General features: G+C 34.8%; 1 long non-coding RNA gene across 1 annotated transcript; it reads right to left on the reverse strand.

Moving 5' to 3' along the window:
• Positions 1-17,256: 17,256 nt before the first annotated feature.
• LOC142973841 (uncharacterized) lies at positions 17,257-18,920 on the reverse strand. Its single transcript, XR_012959527.1, has 2 exons — positions 18,483-18,920; positions 17,257-17,364 (listed from the first exon to the last, which is right to left on the reverse strand). It is a non-coding gene; the product is annotated as an uncharacterized LOC142973841 (long non-coding RNA).
• Positions 18,921-22,977: the final 4,057 nt, after the last annotated feature.

Raw genomic sequence — 22,977 nt, forward strand, 5'->3', positions numbered from 1 at the left:
TATGAAAAACGTGTAATATAAAATATCCAGTAAGTAAGTCTCGAAGACAGAGGCAGAGATATTTGTCTCATTCAAGGTAAAAATGATCAAGTCGACGTCCTACCAAGGCTCTGGCTCGTCTCATATATTTTTTTCAATTTCAATCATCACTTACTAGACAACCAATTACTTGATTAGTCACAAAAAACCTTAAGCAAACCACACGTTAGAAATTTTACAGTTCTTTTCAGAAATTTACTGTTACTGTAACTAGCAACTATCTGAAACCTATTTGTAAACAGTGAAACCGCTCCTAAAATACGTATTACGAATAACAGACTCTTAGATAACACTTAACAAACAGTCGTATTAATGAACTCACTCACCTATGCCAAGTCACGTATAAAGCCGTACACCTCATGCCGTTATAACCGGCGCAAACGGCACAAACGGCACAAACGGCAGGCACAATAACATAACGCTAATATTTGTAGTGTAGGTTAAACAGTTGAATGTAATACGCACGCACGGTTCTCGTAAATACCTGGCGTTTATTGGTGGACTGTTTGAACGAGAGAGTACACTGGCATTGTACTAGAATGCAAGTTTAGAGTGTGTGTTTAATATTTTTCGTAATCTTGGCAAAAGATTTAAAAAATCAACTTAAATTATGATTTTAGTTTGGGAAATGTAGATAGGTTGAATGAAGTGAAGTTGAAGCAAATGAATGTTTATGATTGGTTGATTGGCAAAAAAAAATACCGTAAGACATAGTAATGTCCATTGTAGATAATTAAAATTGCTTAATAAAAACTCTGGCAAAAGGGCACTTTAGATTATACACCTCTGTCATAAAGATATTTCCTGTAAAAATTCCAGAAATATGATTCACATGAATTCTTATAGTTAGCATGTGAGTAACAAACCAATTTTTAGCAATCATTTCATTATTACAACACAAACTAACTAATAACTTAAAAATCTGCAAGCACAACAGTGTTAAATCATCATAACATACCTACAATCTTCAAAAGTCCTCATCAAGTCACTATCTTCCAGTAACTCGCCTACCAAATTCAAACGCGCCCCACCTTTACATCATAAATATGTGCTATTACGAACAGTTGTCGGTAATGCAGCTAACATTAACATTAACTAACGTTATTGTATCTGTCTGCTGCTGCTATTCCTGCTATACGAGTGTCGGTAGCACCTGATCGTTTAGCTGCTATTTAGAGGTGCACCGTTAAAAGCTTTATCTGTGCCGCTAGTGGAAAACGCTATAAGGCCGATTTTGTCTATATTTTTTACGAAATGTTATGCATTTATGTCTCACCTGTGCAACATTTTTGTGTAAGTTAACCCCCTTTGCACATGGATAGCTTTTAGAGAAAAATTAAATTCCGATTTTGTCGAAAATGAGTTCAGAATTTAGACTGCCTCCGTGGCCGATGATTTAGCTCGCTACGCCGCGTCCATTACGCCGGGAGGTTGTAGGTTCGATTTCCATACAAACAATATTTGTGCGATCCACAAATAATTCTATCGGGTCTGGTTGTACTTTGTGTCCGTTGTTTGTATGTGTGTAAAAGTCACCACAACGCGAGTTGTTTTAAAAAAAAAAGAAAAGATAAAAAAGATTACATCTTTGCAATATTTTTGTATAAGTTAATTACTTTTGCACATTGCTTCTTTCTCATTTTTAAGAATAAACAATATCTGTTTTCAGCATTTTTTTCTAAACATTTTGGTATACTTAACTAATTATCGACAAAATCAGACTTATACCGTTTTTCACTAGAGACACAGATAAAGTGTTAACGTGCTAATTTGTGTAGAGGTGGGCCAATTTTCATTCAGGATGTGTTCTGGATTCGGTTCAAGCTGTTGCGTTTAATTTAAGGAGTTATTACTGAAATATGAGGTGGTGATCTTTGATTATTTCATCAAGGGAATGTATTTACATAGTGAATATTTCTTTAAGTAAGTCTAAATCTGTATTGAGTACAAATATGAAGATAATGACGGCCCTGAAAATTTTAATAAAATTTATTTATTCATTTATATCATCGAGAATCAAAACTCAGGTAAACAATTTTTAAATATTTTTTAAAATTTGTGAAGCTCTGAAGCTTTTAGGTGTTATTTTATGGTTAGTGTCGTCTTAAAGCAATTGTTTTTTAAAATAAAATCATAAGTAAAATAAATAGTTGATCCTTTTTATCATTACGACAATCTTTTAGGCAAGTTCAAATTGTTGCAGCTTTGATACGAGAACAATTATTTGAAGGAAATTTCAGTGCAGGCTGAAATACCTGCACAAAATATAAGAAACTCGATCCACAAAGTTGTACACAAAGGTACTTCCGTGTTGTTGTTGGCGCGTACGACTTGTGTGCGCATTGAATGTCGCTCATTTGTTACTATGGAGATCGACTCTGTATTGCTTAATTTATTTAATGCTTACAACGAGAAAGAAACTTATTCAGGACTTTCCTTACATTAAAATACACTCACTTCCTCTAGTTCTTTTGTTCCCCGGTATGGACGTGGTCATTTCCAATTTTCTTTTACCTATCACATATACGATCAAGCTACTTATATATTTATCTAGCCAATAGTATTTTGGACTTGCATAAAAAAATTATCAGCGCCTTTTGTACATTTGTAGGAACTAATTTCTTAATTAAGTAATTTTATATGTCAGATTTACTAGTACTTACACAAAAATGCGTTCTAGCAATCTTCCCTTACTACCTTACAATAGTTTTCGATCGTTATTGCTTCTCAAACATTAATTAATTCCGTACATACATCCATAAAGTCACACTTTTTTTCATAGGACTTGGAAGACCAAGTCCTATGAAAAAAAAGTGTGACTGAGTGGTCTCTTGACCAGAGGACGCCACTTGGTCCCGTCTCTTGTATTTTCACTTTTCGCAACTAAAATACAGCAAAAATCTATATCAGATAAACAATAATAATAGTCCTCCTCCACACTATAACACACTAAACGCACCAGCAAGCGACAACGAAAAGCGATTATATTTAGCTCTCAACACCTAGGAAGTTCATTAAGAAGATACTATGTTGCTAATGTGCGCCGGCTCTAATTGAGCTGTTTGTCGCAGTGGAATCGCAAACGTTCAGTCGACAGTGTGTGCGCCGCTTTATGGCTATGCTTTTTACTGGTTAAGTGAACAAGAATGCGATTGGATGTAATTTATGGAAATGTCTGTCTTTAGAATTATTTTAGGAGATATGACACGGGGATTAGCGTGTTCGTGTATTATTTTGATTTTGCGTGGTAAAGGTGGCGTTGGAAGCCAATTTTGTCTTATATTTCTAGCTTTACTCTGTAAGACTGTCTCCGTGGCGCAGTCAGGTATGTTTCTGGCATTGAACCTTGAGGTTCTGGTTTCGATTTCCAAGTCGGAAGAAGTCCTATCTACCTTTATAATTATACATATCATACTAACACCTCTGCCTTTGGGTACAGCAGGCGTGATAATATATAAGTTAGAAATCACTGCGGCACATAGCGAATGTTCCAACATTGAATTAACAGAAGGAGTTTAATTTTATATCCATTTACCGTCGCGTCTAAGTTAAATGTTAAAGTAATTATTATAATATCGCAGTTAGCGTAACGGAAAAAATTGTAAAATACGATTTGATATTAACTAAGACCAATTAAACACTGTTTAAAATTTTAAACACAAAATATTATAACGAAACTACTGAAAATCGCCGCATACTTCAAACCATCCAACCAAGCGTATGAACTTCACCTTACAAGTCCATATTTCTCAAACCCAGTAAAAGCACTAGGTACAGAAAATCATAAATTAAACTAGTAAATGACTTCGGTTCGGCCCGCACCTATACATCATAGAGCAACTGCACTGTACATTTTATAATACATAATTTATATGCATATTTTATGGGCTTCATAATTTATGGGCCGCTTAAGATCGTAGAAACATGGCTTAATATGGCCTATTTGTTTTGTGTGTTGCCAATTCTTTGATTTAACTGGACGCTTCGGCCTTGAGGTGATGCCAAGAACGAAAAGGGTGGAAAACAGGTTACTTTAAAATGCCCTTTTTGACTGTTTCATTTTGAAACTTATTTTCGTTTCTAGTTATTGCTTAACGTTTACAGCGTCTAGAATAGAATTAAGTGATAATATTCTACATTGTTTTATTCTCGTTTGACTTGAAACAAGTATGCAGCTTTTATTTTAATAAAATATCTTGCGAGCGGACTGTAATCCAAACAACCTCTGCTCAGCAGTAGGGCACAGATACAGACTAGTTAAAAGATCTTGATAATCTAACAGTACGAAATTTTTTTTTGTATAATATATTGCCTCGATTACCCTGAATAATGAGTAGCGTCAAAAATAACCTGATAATCAACGTGTTGACTGAGGTTTGTCAAAAGAATATAAAAAAATCACTACAATGAAAAAATAATCGCGAATTCAATTGCCAAATAGCCAAAAAAATAACCTAACATTAAAATGTTGACTGACGTTCATACAAAAAATAGCTACATTAAAAAAGCCCAAGATAATAAAGGAAATAATTCAAAAAGTAAAGCTCACGCACAAACCATCATTACCGACAATCACATACTTTGAAACCGACAATAGAAATAAACTTCAATAAAGAGACCACCGACTCAACTCTTATTATAATCAGTTATACAAATACTCATAAAACAATGAAATTTTAAGAATTCAGAACAAAAAGCTGTATAAAATTCGACACATAGATCTTAATACGCACAAATATAAACGCATTAATAACTGTGTCAGTCCGTCTGTCTGTCTGTATGGCATTTTCTTCGCAAGTGATAAACTCTACAGGGTGCAATTGGCAGAATCGGTGAATGTAATTACTGTTATATTGGTCTACCTTGTTCTATTGTACGTATGGTCTTAGTGGTATTGGTGTTATTGCAAATGTTAGCGATGATTATTTTCATTTTGAAAAATATTTTATATACACATTACGTTACATTGAATTTTATAAAGTTTGTGGCTTACGATTGATGGTGGAACACTGAAAAAAATGGGTGTCTATTACAATAACATAGTTTAGTACATGAGTAACTAATTTCCAATCATTTTGCAAGTAAAACCGCGAGTTAAACTTAGTATTATAAAAAACAGTGAACGTTTATTCGCGTATATAAATACAACGGTAAAGATCCGTCATTTCACGGCAATTAAATGTTTATATGTGCTTTCATCTCGGCTGTGGCATAATTGGGATAGGCAGGGAAACTGGCCGGCCCATTTATTGTACCGCGACAGATATATTGGTAGTGGTTATTAGGAGAACGATGTAGAAACGATATGAAAACGTTATGATAACGTTACGTAAGTTGTGTTTAGATTTTGGAAACGTCATTTTTAGTCACTGCACGTATTGTATTTGGTGCTTAAATATCAGATATTCTAAGAACGATCTAATCTTAGAATATCTTTAGGTTAGTTCGAGTAATTTGTAATACATATAAGATTATAATTGTTACACCTAATTGAAAAATATTTTAGGTAAATAAATATCGCATGAAAACCAACCCATAAAGATATGTCTATATTAATATTTTAATGGTTAATAAAACAAATCGCATGTAATTCCAAGTATCACTGTCATTAAAACAATAAATAATATAACTTTGTATTTCTGCGCTATATCCAATCACAAATAAAAAATGCAACTATATTTTTTACTATTATCGTTTTAAAATCGTTTCTCTACATAACCCAGCTAACTAACTACATCACTGCTATAAACGAACAGTCGATGTCTCTCAGTTACCAATTAAGAAACGTGCGAAAACATTATTTTACTACTTCCCATCATACGTCTATAGAAAAACACATTTTTATTATGTTACTACGTGCCAAACTAAAGCGTTTTTATATTTTATTACTATAGTCTAACAACACAAAAATTTTATATAAAATATTGTTTACAGCGGTGATAGCCGGGTGGTTTATGTAACGCCTCCCATGCCAGTGGTCAAGTGGTCGTGCCCAAGGCATTACAACAATGACTTTTTGAAGTTATGTGTATAAGTGTATTAAAGGTTTGTCTTAAAGGGTTTCGAAGTCCCCAACCCTCACGTAGTGGACTCAGGGCCTTACTCATTCCGCGGGGAGACCCTTGCTCAGCAATGGAACTTTAATGGGTTAAATTGGTTTTCAGATGCTTCCGGTGAGGCTGAAAGCCGACTCCAACATAGATGAAAGAAAGACTAGCCTAATGAATTTTATTACTCTGTAAAAAGCCTTGTAGGTTACGCAAAGTTGGCAGCTGACAGAGGACTGTTTGATACAAGTACGTAATTTAAGAAACATACAAATGTTTGATTATATTCTAAATAAATCATGAACCACTTCGTACTAAGTTGTCAGACTATATACCTATGAGATAAGCAGTTAAATGAAGTATAAAACACTTTTATTAGGTGAAATAAAAAATAAAGAAAATATTCGTGGTTAGTTTTATTGTTGGATATCAACTTGAAAATTGACTCAGTATGTAATATGTTGATAAGAATATCTATAGGTACTTACTATGAATTAACGTTGTATGGTATTTTAATACGGTCAAGAAGAAATGTTTAGATTATTCTTATAGTTACAGTCTAGTCTATGTTTCGAATATTAATATTTTGTGGAATAAAAATACTATTATTGTTTAAATGTAGGTTCCCAAAATCAGGGCATTATTTTATCATTTCTTGTTACCAAAAGATTGCTGAGTGAAAAATGTGTTCTCAGTGAAGCTAGGTAATTTTACAAGAGTCAAACTCTCTCCTCATTCAAAAAGCTGAAAAATCATAATTAAATCAAAAATTGGAAAATTAAAGTCATTCCACGAGAGTCAAATTTTTTATCATGAGACATATAACATACCCAAATCAAAATTATCTTTCTAAAACCCAACATTAGAATTCTTAATCACAAAAACCCCATCTCAAATACCCCATAACAGAATGAACCTCACAAAATCCTCTTATGAGAGAGCAATACATAGTGCACTTTGCGCTCAAAGTTAAAAAACTAAAAGTAGGGGATTAACCGCCCGCCCCCGCCCGCCCTCGGCGATTGCGCTTAAGGTGTGTACACGTGAAACCACTCAGATCGCCATTAGACTCACGCTGTGCCGTGTGTACGCCTCTTTATAACGATTGTAGAACGATTTATAGGTCATTTGTTTGAAGTTCTTTTTTATTTTGCGGGTATTTATAGCTTGAGTCTGTCTTAAGAAAATTGTTACCTTTTTTTAAGGTTCTGAGAGATAGTTTTGTAGACATAGACATGAATTACTCTTTAATTAATAATTATAATAAGTCATTTCGTTTTAGGGTGTTTTTAGGTTGTGGGTATTTAAAGTTTGAAAAGAAAGCTATGAGAAAATTGTAATCTGATGTAGGACTTATAGTTTTAAAGACAAAGAGACTTTGAGAAATGCAAAGCTAACAGGCAAATATTTGTCACAAGTAGTTTTTTAGTTTAAAGATTCTATGAGATCACAATTTACGTAAACGACTTAAAGATGAAACAAAAAAGAATGTCCGAAAAAACAAAACAAACAATAAAAATACCAAAATAATTATAACAATTTCATAACAACTATTAAAATAAAACTAACGACTGCAAAACACGAATTTCTTTCACAACAGAAATTATTCGAAAAAATGCAACTTTTCAAAGGAAAACATAAAGATGTCGTGGGGCCACAAAATAAGCGGATCATTACCGCTCCCGTCACTCGCGACGTGCGCGTGTAACGAGAATGTACAGCGACGCCAATTACGCGCGTCAAGTAACTGTTGTGACAAAACATTCGAACCGATTATTATTTTTGTTAAGTGATATACATATTTGACGGGAAGTAGTATTTTTAGATACTATAACACAAATAAGCTCAGCGGAAATTGTCTGAGAATTTAAACTAGAAGTCCAATAGAATTAAACAGGAGACAGGAGAAAATCATATAAAAATCGAAAGAGTTTTTTTTTATCTTTGATATTAATTTTTTATGAGTGAAAGCAAACAGCAAAATACAAATCCTTGATAAAAAATACATAACTGGAAGAGGTTCAGTTTAATCTATAACAGTAATTGATCAATAGCAACAAAAGGGTAAGACCAAATCTCCACTTTCGTACCTCATTTATTTACTTCCAGCTCAAACAGTATCCACACAATGTACAAACCACTTAACATCCTTCCTCCGTAACTCAGGTACATAAATAACGTGAGCGACGTCCATAACTCTCTGTTTTTATGGCCCCACACCTACGCACTCTCGTAAACAATTACTTGTATTACTCTTATGAGGTGACATGACGTCGCAATTTTGTTCAAATTTTCAAAATGGCCGTTGAAATTGACATGGTTTATTTTAATTGTGAGAAGGAATTTTGCTGTTGCAGTTTGAATGTAGTAAATTGAGTGCAACCGTGATGGTTATTTTAAATTATGAGAGACGGGAGCTAATGGAAACCGGTTATTGGTATACAAAAGACTGTCCTTCATTAATCCCGAAGGTAAGGTCTCATTTGAGTACGTGTCATGAATACGCTTTGTAATCATATAGGAATCCTTGAAGCGACTGTTCCCTATTAATATGACGATTGTCGAAGAATGAATCGTCTCTGGTCATCTGCTTTAAACACTTAGAAATAACAAATTGTGATCTTGACTGTGTAAGAGTTGTTCACCTTTACAAAGTTAGTTTGTCTTAACAGCTACCGCACTAAGAAGTTATTTATGTCACAGGGACTCTTGATGTATTAGGTACAATTGACATAAGATATCGAAAGTAAAGGTATCAGACCCAAAACAGGTAATAGGGAATATGCGTGTATTTTTTTTATTTTTTTAAATGATAATTTACATCATTATTATGAACGTAAAAAAAGAAACAGCTAAAAAAAAACGAAATTTAGCTCGAAATAAATAGTTTTAAAATAGTAGGCTGATTTCATCATTTTAAATGACCGCCATTTTGGCGCGCTTGACGTGACGTCAAAGTCTATAATAGCAATGAACTAGTGAATAGCTACAAACGTGTTTCGGCCTCTATTTTATGAAATTATTTTGTTTTATTTCAATTACACAATGCAGGAGTGCAGTAAACCAACTTTCAAGTACTGTATCGTGGCCTTATGTAAAAATACAAATAAAAATGCACCAAATAAAGTGTTTTTTCTTGTACCAAGAGGTGCTGCAGTAAGGAAAAAATGGTGTAGAATCATGAAAAGAGACATGATATCTCCATCAACTTGTTTATATTGTTGTGAAGACTATTTCGACGTAAGTATTCATTCCATTTTATGTACAAATTGTTTATTTATCTGCTAAACTTTGCTAGTGCCCACATTATAACCTCTTGCATTACAACCTTGCTTGAAAAAGGCCCTATGTTCAAAGGTTTGGTACAATTACGACCACTTTACTGACTGAAACCCAGTGACACTGAACAGAATTCTAGAATTTCAATATATTTGTGCACAAAAATGCCTATTGCCAACTAATATTATTTTAAAAACTCTTATATGCACTATTTATCCGTTTCACATTTAATTTCATGTTTTATTTTTTGTTTTTCAGTTAGAAGAGGATACAGCTAATTATATTGAGTACAAAATAATGAATTTGCAAGAAAAACACAAAACTGTTTTAAGATTGAAGAAAGGTATCCTCCCTCACAAATTCCAATGTCAAAAGGATACTGAAACCCAGCCATCGTTGGAGAGAAAAGCTTACAAAAAGAGAAAACATAAAGAAATAATTGAAGAAGCTTTATCCGCACCACCCGCTAAACAAAGTGTTAGCACTACAAAGCTAACTGATTTGTCACAAATTGATCAGATGGAAGCAAGTACAAGTGCATCTTCATCTCAGGTGAACATAGAAGATATAGAAATGAAAAACCTCTGTGAAGCTGGTTGCAGCACTTCATTATCTACTGAGAAGATGTATGTTGACAAAGCTGTTCAAGTGAATAGTAAAATCTATTACAGGAGTAAAGGTGTTAATATAAATTTGTGTGCCAAGACAAAAAATACAGCGGTATCTCCATTTCCTATTCCTAGTAAAGAAGTATCAACATCTCCTTTAAAAATAGCTCAAATTAAAAGAATATTATCTAAATAATGCGTGGCGAATCGAATAAACATAATATTTATTATGTAATTACCTTGCTGCTTTCACCCCTTTTATTTCAGTAGACGTAAAATCCAGGTTTGATGCAAAAAACGTGGTCATCATAAACACATCAATTTTCGGGAGATTGTCCGATTATGCTTTGACGAAACCAATATCTGTCATTTTTCTGTAAGTCTTTTGACATTATTTTTACGAAAAAAATGTAATATAACTTCAATATTTACTTCAAATCACAATAAAACGGAATTAAATCGTTAACAGCACAGAACTGAGAACAGTATTATTTGTTATTAATAGACTTTGACGTCACAACTCGTTCCGACCAATAGCGTTGCGTTTCAGCTCATTTGAATTTTTCTCGTATTTTTTGCACTTTTTATTTCATAATTTCTAATTCAAAACGTAATTATATTAAAAAATATTAACGTGTACGCAATTCTTAGGCAATAAACTTTAGGAAAAAAAATATTTGAGCGTTATTTGAATCTTACGCATATTCCCTATTGTAGATTACAAATATTGACATCGGCCAGGCGGCCGGTCGTAAAAATCATCCAAATCTCTTTACTGCATAGTCTAGGAAACGAAATGATGTCGTGCCGATTCTTCTTAACGTGGGATAAGGGCAAGACAAAAATAGTATTGAATATTCATTTACAGTGATGACCACCTTAACCATGCATCACCGAAACAAACCTGAGACACCTTTATCATCATGACATCTGTAATCTTAGCTATGATCGTCAAATCGGACCTTATACCTGATCCAAAATGCATAACAATATGCCTCTAAAACCCCAAATCAAATTCATACAAACATATTGGATTGGAAATCAGCCACTAACATAAAGTATTAAAACGTCCATATCCGACTCATCCCGCTGATTGCTCGCCACTATTCGTGTAAATTCGGTTAATTTCGTGTTGCAATCTCCCGTCAATACGAAACATTTGGTTCATACAAATCGGTTGCGCATTTTCGAGGGTAGTTCCGTGTTAATTTGATTGCAGTTCATTTTGTTCGGAGGTGTTTTAATTTAGGATTAATTGGTATTATCGTTGGGAAGCTTGTAGTGGTAAATCTGTCGTCGATTGCTTGTTTACATAGGCAAAACGCTTTTGTTTCGTTGATATGATTTTTTATAACGTGTATACTTTCTGTACAAATGGTGGACTATTTTATTGTAATTTTATCTGTTTATAAATTTTATCCATGGCTTAGGGCTTAGAGGTACAAAGGTAGCTGAATAAATTATACATTTTTTAATAATAGGTATAAAAATGAATCAAGTGATTTCAAATCTAACGACTAGCCATTGGACTAAACTCAACAACCATAGAATTTCAATGAATTACCGCTAAACCGTGTACCACACACAAACAGAACATTTGAGCTAATGCGTCCAAACGTCACTACATGAACAGGACAGTGCAAATTAGTGGGCACACAACATCGTATACGAGCGCGCTATTTAAATTGTGAATGCACACCGCAAATATCCGAGTATCCGCGGGAATATCCGCGGTATCCGCCACGGACGAGTGCCTCCGCACAAATAAACGGTTGATTTGATCAGCCGCTTTGCCAGAACGATATTCGTTGGGAAGGACTATCGAAAAAACGAATGAATCCGATGGATTGCGGATTAAACTGTAAAGGTTAATGAAATGTGTGCACCCTTGTTGTGTACATTTTGGTGATTTTATATGTAGCAAAAGTAATAAATACTAATATATTATATTTATCAAAAGAATCGGAATTCTAAAATCGATTCAATTTTGTGCAATCACTTTGCAGTATTCAAATAAGTAACAAAATGCTTGCTGTTTATTAATAAATAAAAAAGAACACAAATCTTAGAAAAAGCGAAATTCTCCCCAATTCCATCCAAATTACCTACTCTATCGGCAGTTAGCTCCGACCGACGACATTCTGAAATGTGTCCTTCACCCAACCACCTTTGTTTGGGTCTCCTGCGTCTACAATGAGCATCCCCAGGCACCCAGTTGCTAGAAAAATGAGCCAGCCAATCAATTTAAGCAAGTAAACATAATATACAAAATTAATACTTGAAGGCCAATAACAAATAATCTATACTAATCTATACTAATATTATAAAGCTGAAGAGTTTGTTTGTTTGTTTGTTTGTTTGAACGCGCTAATCTCAGGAACTACGGGTCCGATTTGAAAAATTCTTTCAGTGTTAGATAGCCCATATATTAAGGAAGGCTTTAGGGTATATAACATCACGCTACGACCATTAGGAGCGGAGTAGCAACGAAAAATGTTACAAAAACGGGGAAAATTATGATTCTCTCTTATGTGACGCAAGCGAAGTTGCGCGGGTCAGCTAGTCTAGGTATAAAATACAAAAAAATTACGTTATACGTAAAAAGTATAAAATTTTCAATCAACTGATAACACGAAACAATATTATATTCCGACAACTTGGTAAAAAGCCTTAGCTTGTGATTCATCTAGAATGGAAGTAGGAAATCTACACCCAAATACATAATATGACGCCTTTTTCCCACAGAGGTAGGCAGATACCAGAGATTTTTTAAGAATTCTGTTCGTTTTCAAGGTAACGCGGATTTATGAAACAGACTGCCATCAGCTTGCGGGTCACTGATGTTCTAAATTCTGAATGTTATTTACCTTCGATAGCCGCAAACCTTGCATACAAGACTCTCTACTAAGTTGTTGGACCATAAGAATATTTTCTAACAACACAAATAGTTGAAGTTTGTCGATGGTTATACAAAAAACAACTTATTTAAGAGTTAATATTTGTCACGAGCGTGTATATGGCCTAAAACCAATAAAATTTGTATCATAGTGGTTAACTTCAACTCAGGTTTAATGATAAACGATTGAACCAAAATAGATTTTAAACTTAACAATGAATAGGTTGATATGTTGCCAATTGTTTCAAATAATTGTATTCATTGTAAAAGATGTGGAAATGACAATAACATATGATGAGGAGCCATTACCTAGAACACAACCACCATACATACGTGAATATGATGCGTCAGGTAACAGAATCTGGGGGCACGGAAGTGCCCCCGCAAGTCGAGCAAAAAAAAAGCGGCACGGCCGTAACATCCTTTTCTCGAAGCAATTCGGGCTATTTTTGACACCCCTATAATTTCGTTGTGGATAAAACAAGAAGCCTGGATTTTCAGCAACTAATCAGTCATTGTATAAACACGGTATATTTAAAATTTCAGTCAATTTGAACCAGTAGTTTAAGAATGACAACTTGTTAAAATTTTGAATTTTGTCACTCACTGATTCACTGACTCACTGACTCACCGATCATCAAAAGTCTAAGGTACTTCTAGCAGACTTAGAAGCTTAAAATTTAGAATACAAATAGGGTTTAGTGTCTTAATCATGGGAAAAATTTAATATTTTCTAATTTCGGTCCAGTTTTCTAAATACACCAACTGCAACAATAACTTTGTAACCCCATATAAATGTATAAGATTACAAGGTTACATTTGCAGTTAATGAATTATTATTACTGTAGAAAATAAAATAAATAAATAGGTGAAAATAGGTACCTACTATATGAGGCATAACGGGAGGGGGTATAGGGTGGGTAAGGGTGTTTAGCCCATGAAACTGGACAACATTCCCATAGGAAAATATGTTGAATTATGAAAAAAAACGTCTTTCCATACAAATTGGACTTATGTTCGCTCTACAAAAAGAAGTGAGATGCCATCAAAAACATTCTGTAAAAAACCTCAAGTCTCGCCGTAAAAAGGTGTGAGATCTATACAGGGTGTCCCAAAACTCAACGATAATCTGAGACCGGATGAAAGGCCAAGTTATACCAGTTCTGGGAAAAATAAAAAAAAAATTCCATATCATATAGTTCAGCAATAATAGACATTTTTCAAAAAAGTTGAAATTCGACACCCTTGGTCGCATTTTCAAGTCCTGTGATCACCAATGTCACAATTTCACTGTGTTTTTTTTAATTTCTTGATCTTCAATAAATATGCTATTAATCGTAAAACAAATTTATACACAAAACATTGTTAATTTAATAAAAAAAGGTAAGTTTTAGTGAGTCATGGTTTTCAAAAATATCGTTAGTTAACTTTGACGCTTCATATTGAAAAAAAAATGTACTACACTACCATTGGCAAGTTATATCAAAAGTTGGCGCATTTAATCAAGATTTCAAAATGGTGCAACACTTGCCACTTTTCTTTCCATTAAAAATGTTATTTTTATTTGAACGAAGAGTATCCTCGCAGATGGATCGAACGCAGTAGTTTAATCTTATGACTTTCTCGTTCCCCCGATCAAAATCCAGTAGATATTTTTGCCTGGGAACGCATAAAAGAAAAAGTCTATTCAAAATCAATACAAATCTATCAGAACTTCGCCAGAAAATTGACACAGCGTCAGAAGGAATAAATGCAAGAAATTTTACTTGAATGGTGAAAAGGTCTTTTGTAAGGCGTTGCAGAGCCTGTATGCAGAATGCCAGAGGAAAACAATTCGCAATTACTTTAGTTTAAGGAAAATAATAAAATAAGAACGATGGTTCGTTCATTGTTATTTTTTAATGATTATTACCTATTATGTTTATTACATTAAATATTGGTTATGGACTGACTCAATTACTTCTTTACTAAAAATAATTGCTTTCCTCTGGCACAAATACAGGCTCTGCAACGGCGTACAAAAGATCTTTTCGCCAATCGTGCAAAATTTCTTGCATTTATTTCTTCTGACGCTGTGTCAATTTTTTGGCGAAGTTCTGATAGATTTGTATTGATTTTGAATAGACTTTTTCTTTTATGCGTTCCCAGTCAAAAATATCTACTGGATTTTGATCGGGGGAACGAGAAAGTCATACGATTGAACTACTGCGTTCGATCCATATGCGAGGATACTCTTCGTTCAAATAAAAATAACATGTTTAATGGAAAGAAAAGTGGCAAGTGTTGCACCATTTTGAAATCTTGATTAAATGCGCCAACTTTTGATATAACTTGCCAATGGTAGTGTAGTACATTTTTTTTTCAATACGAAGCGTCAAAGTCAACTAACGATATTTTTGAAAACCATGACTCACTAAAACTTACCTTTTTTTATTAAATTAACAATGTTTTGTGTATAAATTTGTTTTACGATTAATAGCATATTTATTGAAGATCACGAAATTAAAAAAAACACAGTGAAATTGTGACATTGGTGATCACAGGACTTGAAAATGCGACCAAGGGTGTCGAATTTCAACTTTTTTGAAAAATGTCTATTATTGCTGAACTATATGATATGGAATTTTTTTTTTATTTTTCCCAGAACTGGTATAACTTGGCCTTTCATCCGGTCTCAGATTATCGTTGAGTTTTGGGACACCCTGTATAATACCAAGTCGATTAATCTATTTAGTCTCTACTTAAAGGACCTTCTGTCTTAAGTTATTACGTATGTTATTATCATGCCAATTTAAAAAAAAATACCTTTAAAACAAATAGATCGACTTGGTCATCGCAAGAAAACACAAATTCGCCATTAACATTTCAGGAGCATTAACTTCTCGTCGTGCTGTGTAGTGTGATACAAACTAATAATCAAATCATGCGATGGCCAGGTCGGTCTATTTGTTTTAAAGGTATTTTTTTTTAAATTGGCATGATAATAACATACGTAATAACTTAAGACAGAAGGTCCTTTAAGTAGAGACTAAATAGATTAATCGACTTGGTATTATATAGATCTCACACCTTTTTACGGCGAGACTTGAGGTTTTTTACAGAATGTTTTTGATGGCATCATTATTTACTTGAGTCATTCATTTGTCGTATGGTCTGTGGTCAACCTAATGTCAAAGTTGTTCAAGCCGCCTGAAGGCCTTTGACATGGTTGAACGACTGTTATCTTATTGATAACAACCGGGACTGACTTTTCACGTACCCTCCGAAGTACGGAGACGCTCAGTTCCAATACCACTATGCGGCCACCCATCTATGGAATGACCGCGCCAAGGTTGCTTAACCCACTGATTGTTTACCGACCGGTGAGTGCAACTAGCCACGAGCACCTCATTTTCATTATTTCATTTACTTAAGTAATCATCAAACTTTCTTCCAACTATGTTAGAGATGGCTCTTAGGATGCACCTGAATACCAGTAGTTTACATGGAGCGACTGCCTATCGGACCTCCACAACCCAGTTAGGTTATGAAAAGGTACCACTCGGTAAGACTGGTTGTCAGGCTTCCAACTTTCAGGCGTGAATTTATGTATCTACATAATATCACGCTTTTATTCCATACAAGTTGGCAGAGACCACTTGATACGATCCTTACAAACTTCCCTTGCCTCATTCACATCCATAATTTTATGTATGTATAAATTAATATATGTATGTAAATGTGTTTGATGTTTAATTCCTGTTTCACGAAAAACGGCGTCACTGATTTGAGCTAAAAATTGCGTGGTAATAAATTGTATACTGAGGAACGAAGGTTATCAGAGAAAAGTAACAATTTTCTTTTTCTTTCAGAAAATGATGATGATGTGGAATGTGACTCTGACGAAGAATGCAGCAGATTTTGTGAAGAGTTTGAAATTAACGCTTTAGATGAGGCGTGCATTGAAGGCAAGTGCTGGTGTCGACCTGGCTGGCACCAACCGCACCTAATAGCCCAGAATTACGAAGACAAAATACCTGTACAAGATGAATCTTCTGAAGAAGAAGAAAATATAGTTAGACATATAAAAAAAATATTAAGAACTAGCTGACCCGGCAAACTTTGTACCGCCTAACAGTCTATTTTTAAAATGTTTATTAACGGTCTATTTTTAAAATGTTTATTTTTATATAAATTAATTTAATCCCTTTTTTAAACCCTTTCCCAGCAGTGGGACAGTAATGGGCTAAAAAACAATATTTTTTCTCTCGGTAACAATCATATTCTTACTTCAAGAAATATAGAAATAATTTGTAAAGTCGATTCAGCTGCTCTCGCTTATCAACTAATTTGCCGATTAATTTTTAAACTAAAAGTAAAAGGTGGCTAGAAATAAAAAAAAACAGTGTGAATAGTTGGTGTTTTATTCCTTCTTTCTAAGAATAAGGTGTACGAAACATCTTGACGGCACCTGGTGCTTTTGCAGCAACTTGATCAGCCGCTGAATCCTTGGCATCTATAACACAGAAATTATTTTTTTGAAATCTTATGAATATTTCGTCATCAAAATGATATCAAATCGTAAAATGCATACTTGGTTATTTATTAGTTACTTATTTATTAGAAGACTAGTTTTGCCCGCATCTTCATCAGCGTGGTTTGTGAGTTAGGACAGAATTTTCATACAAATTTTCATCCCCTATTTTATCTTGTTGGGGGTAGAATTGATCAAATCCTGATAAACATACTAATATACTTTTAAATGACTTTTATAAATGGGTATTATCGTTATTGTATTTCAAATATTTTAACTAAACTAATTCGTTTGTTATGTAATCTAAATAGTCTTTCCCGCCTGAAATACAGATTTACCTAGTTCAAGCACCTACAACCATTGCCATCAAGTAGTTTGTAGACGTAATGTAATTAAAATTGTATAAAGTTAAGTTATTTGAATAAATGATTAATTTATTAAATATATACTTATACAGATAAATTGGCAACCAGGTTTAGAACAGATACACGCGCTCGTCTCACAAATATTTGTCCCGGGTGGGATTCGAACCCACCACCCAAAATACATATTCTTTTTCTTTTTTTTTTTTTAAAAGACAACTCCCGCACTAAGAATTGCTCTTGTCTCGCGGGGCCTTTTACAAACATACAAACAACGGGCACAAAGTACGTCCAGACCCGAAACAATTATTTGTGGATCGCAAAAATAATTGTTCCGTGTGGGAATCGAACCCACAACGTCCCGACGCGATGGTAGCGGCGTGGCGACCTAAACCACTGCGTTACAGAGACAGTCTAATATGAATCAATATAAGTTAGATATATTAAACCAGCTGACCTGCGCAACTTCGCTTGCGTCACATAAGAGAGAATGGGTCAATTTTGTCACCGTTTTGTAACATTTTTTACTGGTACTCTGTTCCTATAAATCGTAGCGTGATGATATATAGCCTATAACCTTCCTCGATAAATGGGCTATCTAACACTGAAAGAATTTTTCAAATCGGACCAGTAGTTCCTGAGATTAGCGCGTTCAAACAAACAAACAAACAAACAAACATACAGACAAACAAACAAACTCTTCAGCTTTATAATATTAAGTATAGATAGAGAACTTACATGGGTCAAGGGTTATCCCTTCACCGAAAACCATAGCGAGGAAGCAGAGCAATACAAATATAATCTTCATCTTAGTGGTTCTTCTCGCAGTCAGACCTTAACTTCTAACTGTAGGGAACAATCGCTGCTATTTAAACGAAAGCTATAATCTCTAAGGCATAACTTTCAGGTCAATATGATTACGTATTGGGAATAGGGCAAACGATTTGTTTCGCTTTATAAATCTAGGTGTTGGAAATGCAATGGCCACAGCACAATAGCTTTTCTTTTCAATGTGTAATTATTTTATTCGGTCCTAAATCCTCTTTGATAGAAGAATACACTGGATCCTTAACGCATGTCAGTATTGGGTTACACTTAGTTGCCAAACTCGTAGAAGTCTTCTTCTTGTCGTATGGTTAGTGGTCAACCTAGTGTCGAAGTTGTTCAAGCCGCCCGTAGGCATACGGGCGGCTTGAACAACTTCGACATTACAAATTCCATCATTTTCCTCAAGGTTCAATAAATACGAATTGGACATAGTAACAGCTAGTTATTTCATGGAACAAATCGATAAAACATTTCTTCAGTATAAACAAACAATGTAAACGATATCAAACTCTCCGTAACTAAACATACCTTATCGGTTTCGGTCAATTATTTAATTCTAATACATTATAATAATACATACTTTACATAACTGTATGTTCGGCACAGTAGTCAACGAAACCCAGGGCAAATATTTGTGAAATGTGCACGAATATCTGTCCCGAACCTGGTTTTAAATGTATCATTACAAGTATTTTGAAGTCTATTTATCAGTTATCTGGTTACCATAACAAGTTAACAAGCTCCGCTTAAGTAATATTTTTGGACATCTCACATACGGTCGTCTGATTCCAAATTAACTCCAGGATTGAGAAATATTCTATTATAAATTAGAAATGTTGTGATTCTGGGACAATGGACATGTTTAAGATCTGGTGACAAATCAAACAAATATTGGTCAGAACAGAGTCGGTTTATTCTCGTTTACCAAAGAGTTGGGTGACACCAGCACTCGTTTTCGTAACATAAAGGTTTCGAAGCGAAACACGCCACCTGACAACGAACGTTGCAGTGCCAGTCCTTCGTGCACTTCTCTGAAAAACAGAAATACAATCATATTATTAATCTTCATAAATAAAACGCTGGTAGTTGATTCCAGGACTTGGAGCTTCCTTACAAGAATGTAACGATATAAAGGCCTCTTTGCCAATAATCGGTTATTCTATGCAATAATTATTACCCTGTTTTATTGCAACTTTTCTATCACGACCTGCAAGAGGTCAGGCATATATGTATTTTACGTGTTCTCCAAGGGACACATTCTGGGCCGCATAAAATTTCTCAACAGAAAATCTCAGAGCTGACATTTTGATCCAATCCAAAATTCGAAGCTGGTACTGAATGAGTTTGTAGCAGCTTAAGATAGCACACGTTTTACAAAGTGAAAAGACTTATAGGAGCTCCTACTACTTACGCAGAGGCCTGTCACGTGGTCCTACTATCCCTGCATTAGGGTCAACTAGATCATAATAGTCGACCTGAGCCACCACAGCACCGACTAGGAACGCTACAGCGAGTACCACAAACTTCATTGTAATATTTCCACTCCAAAGAATGATATCAACCAATCTTTACAGCAGATATTTATACGAAAAATTTTCTACAAATCGTGACTAACGATTTCAATTGCTCTCAATTGATTTCAAAGACCAGATTTTGGGATTTTACGCTCGTTAGCAGTGTATGTATAAATAGGGATATTGGTTTCAAGAATGTATTACTGATTGAATATCAAGTGACAATGAAGTTAGCTATATTATTCTTGGCTGTTCTTTGCGTATTGGGTGCTGCTTACGCCTACGACTCATATGAATTTGTTCGTGCAAAAGGTGAATTTTCTTTTTAATTTTCATCATCAGAGCAGTGATAGCCGAGTGGTTTAAGTTTGTACCTCCTGCGCAAGTGGTTGACGGTTCAAACCCGTGACAACACACCAATTACTCTTCGAAGTTATGTGTGCATAAAATAATAATTACTTGTTCCAACGGTGAAGGGAAACATCTTGATGCAATCTTTACGAACTTGGTGGACTAAAGGCCTATAAGTCTACCTCATTGCGGGAGGAGAGCCTTGCCCAGCAGTGGGACATGAATGGATTTTCATTTGTAAATTATCATTTGTTCTTTGTTACAGGATGTGTAAGCAATTGGGATTGTAATCAGTCATGCAATAGGTGCTTGCGTGCAAGTCAAGCAATGTGTGTTCAAGGCATATGCTATTGCAAGGCCGGAAATGACCCTGAATAACAAGTGAACCAACATTTTCAATAAAGCTAGAGCTTTCTGAAACACTTTGTTTTTTTATTACATGAACTTCTTCAGCCTTCATTCTGTTTGATGGTTTCAATATTAGAGGCCATGGATGTGGATATTTTTATGAACTAAAGCCTAGATTTAATAAAATTTGATGATCAAGTAACTGGGTTGTGGAGGCCCGATAGGCAGTCGTTCCATTTAAAATACTGGTATTGGTGGGACTGGAAACAACACCCACAAATTCGGAAGAAAGGCTAGGCTGATGAGTGTGATGAGTGGACTCAATGCTAAAGTGAGAGTGAAATACATTCTTTACGCAAGTTTAACAACTGAACCGATTGCTTAGACTTAGTTCAACGACATAGCAGGGAGGCCTGCAAGGTTCACTTCTGGTGGGCGTATACAAAATTAATAATTTAGAACATTAGTGACTCTAAGTCTTATGCTGCTGACTGTTTGATACAGCTCCTTAATTTTGGACATAAATAGAATAGTCAAATATAATCTAAATAAATCATGCGTGAGAAGGCTTTCTACTAGATTGTTAGGCTGTATTATGTGGAAAAAAACGATACCTTAGGTCAGGTTTTTTTACCAATCAAGGTCAAATATAATTCGTAACAAATCGACTGATTTGTACGATATATGTTTCTATAGATAAGGGACTCCTTATCTATAGAAATAAATTACCATTATAACAATAGGACATCGAAATCGATTCGTGACTGACCTGACTTAATGCCTATCAAAGTGTTCTACAATATCAACAGTAATTAAGAATTTTGGTATAAATACTGAAAACCTGTTGTTTTATTTGTCAGTTGTTTGTTTGAAAGCAATAATGAAGTTCGCTATTATTCTTCTGTTGTGCATCACCGCCACTGTGATGACTGCAGGCGCCGAGGCTCGAGTCGACTCGAGACAAAGCTGTGAGTATCCATGAAATCTTGTTCCCACTCCTATATTTGGTCTGAGAGAGGTCTTACTGGAATTATCTTTGCATAATTCTCCTGTAAAAGAAGTAAAAAACCACATTCGGATGAAAATAAGTAAAGTTTCAAATTGAGAGTTAGGAAATAAGTTGGAGTAGGTAGAGTGAGTAATATTAAATAATCTTAATCCAATCAACATAAATCAATTTCGAAAGTCTGCGACCTTAACTTTAAAGTACAACACAGAGATCTCGGGTTCGAATCCTAGTTCGGGTCCAAGTTTCTGAGTTTTTCTTTTACAAGAAGTTCTCAGCGATTACCCACAGCAAAAAAATTGAGTTCGTTGACCTCCGTGCTTTGGAAAACGGGTAAAGCCCTCAGTCCTGACCTGTCACTGGTCGTATATTTTATTCGCTCCACCGGGCTTTGGATGTGAAGAAGTATATAGAAAGTGTACCTGTATATAATGCACAAACTTCGGCACTATTAACAAATTTCTGCGCCGTTGGTCGGTTTCAATGAAAATGGACGCTATAATATGGCCCGAAAAGACATTATTATTATCTAGGCATTCTTTTTTACAGTGCTATGCAGCCAAGATTCAGACTGCAACGTCTACTGCAAGGCGTGTATCAAAGCAACTGCCGCCTGCCTCCAACAAGAGTGCTTCTGCCGTCCTTACACTGATCAATAGGATCCCCGAGATCCTACTTTGTTGTTTTTTTTGTGTGTTCAAATAAATTGTTTAAAAATGTATCTGTTTTGTTTTATTTTACTGTTGTTTCATTGTTAGGTATGTGTTTGATATGATAGTTGTTGTATGTATGACAAGGCTATAGCCAGCTCACCGGTCGGTAAACGATCAGTGGGTTAAGCAACCCTTGGCGCGGTCATTCCATGGATGGGCGACCGCGTAGTGGTATTTGAGCTGGGCGTGTCTGTGCTTCAGAGGGTACGTATAAAGTCGGTCCCGGCGTTGTCTATTAAGATAACAGTCGTTAAGTCATGGCAAAGTCCTATCTATCCATATCTAAGGTTATCCATGTGAAATCTTGACAATTGGATTATATCAGTGAAAATTGAGTATTTACTGCCAGTAATATTAGGTCGGGGAAAAAGTATTTTTGCATTATAGTATGTATGAACTTGTATTAAAATCTCTTTGGCTTCAAGAATCACAAATGAGTACACGGTTCATTAGGTTTCTTCAGTGAGCTCGTG

This window comes from Anticarsia gemmatalis, chromosome 6, assembly GCF_050436995.1.
Source record: "Anticarsia gemmatalis isolate Benzon Research Colony breed Stoneville strain chromosome 6, ilAntGemm2 primary, whole genome shotgun sequence".
NCBI classification, from domain to species: Eukaryota; Metazoa; Arthropoda; class Insecta; order Lepidoptera; family Erebidae; genus Anticarsia; species Anticarsia gemmatalis.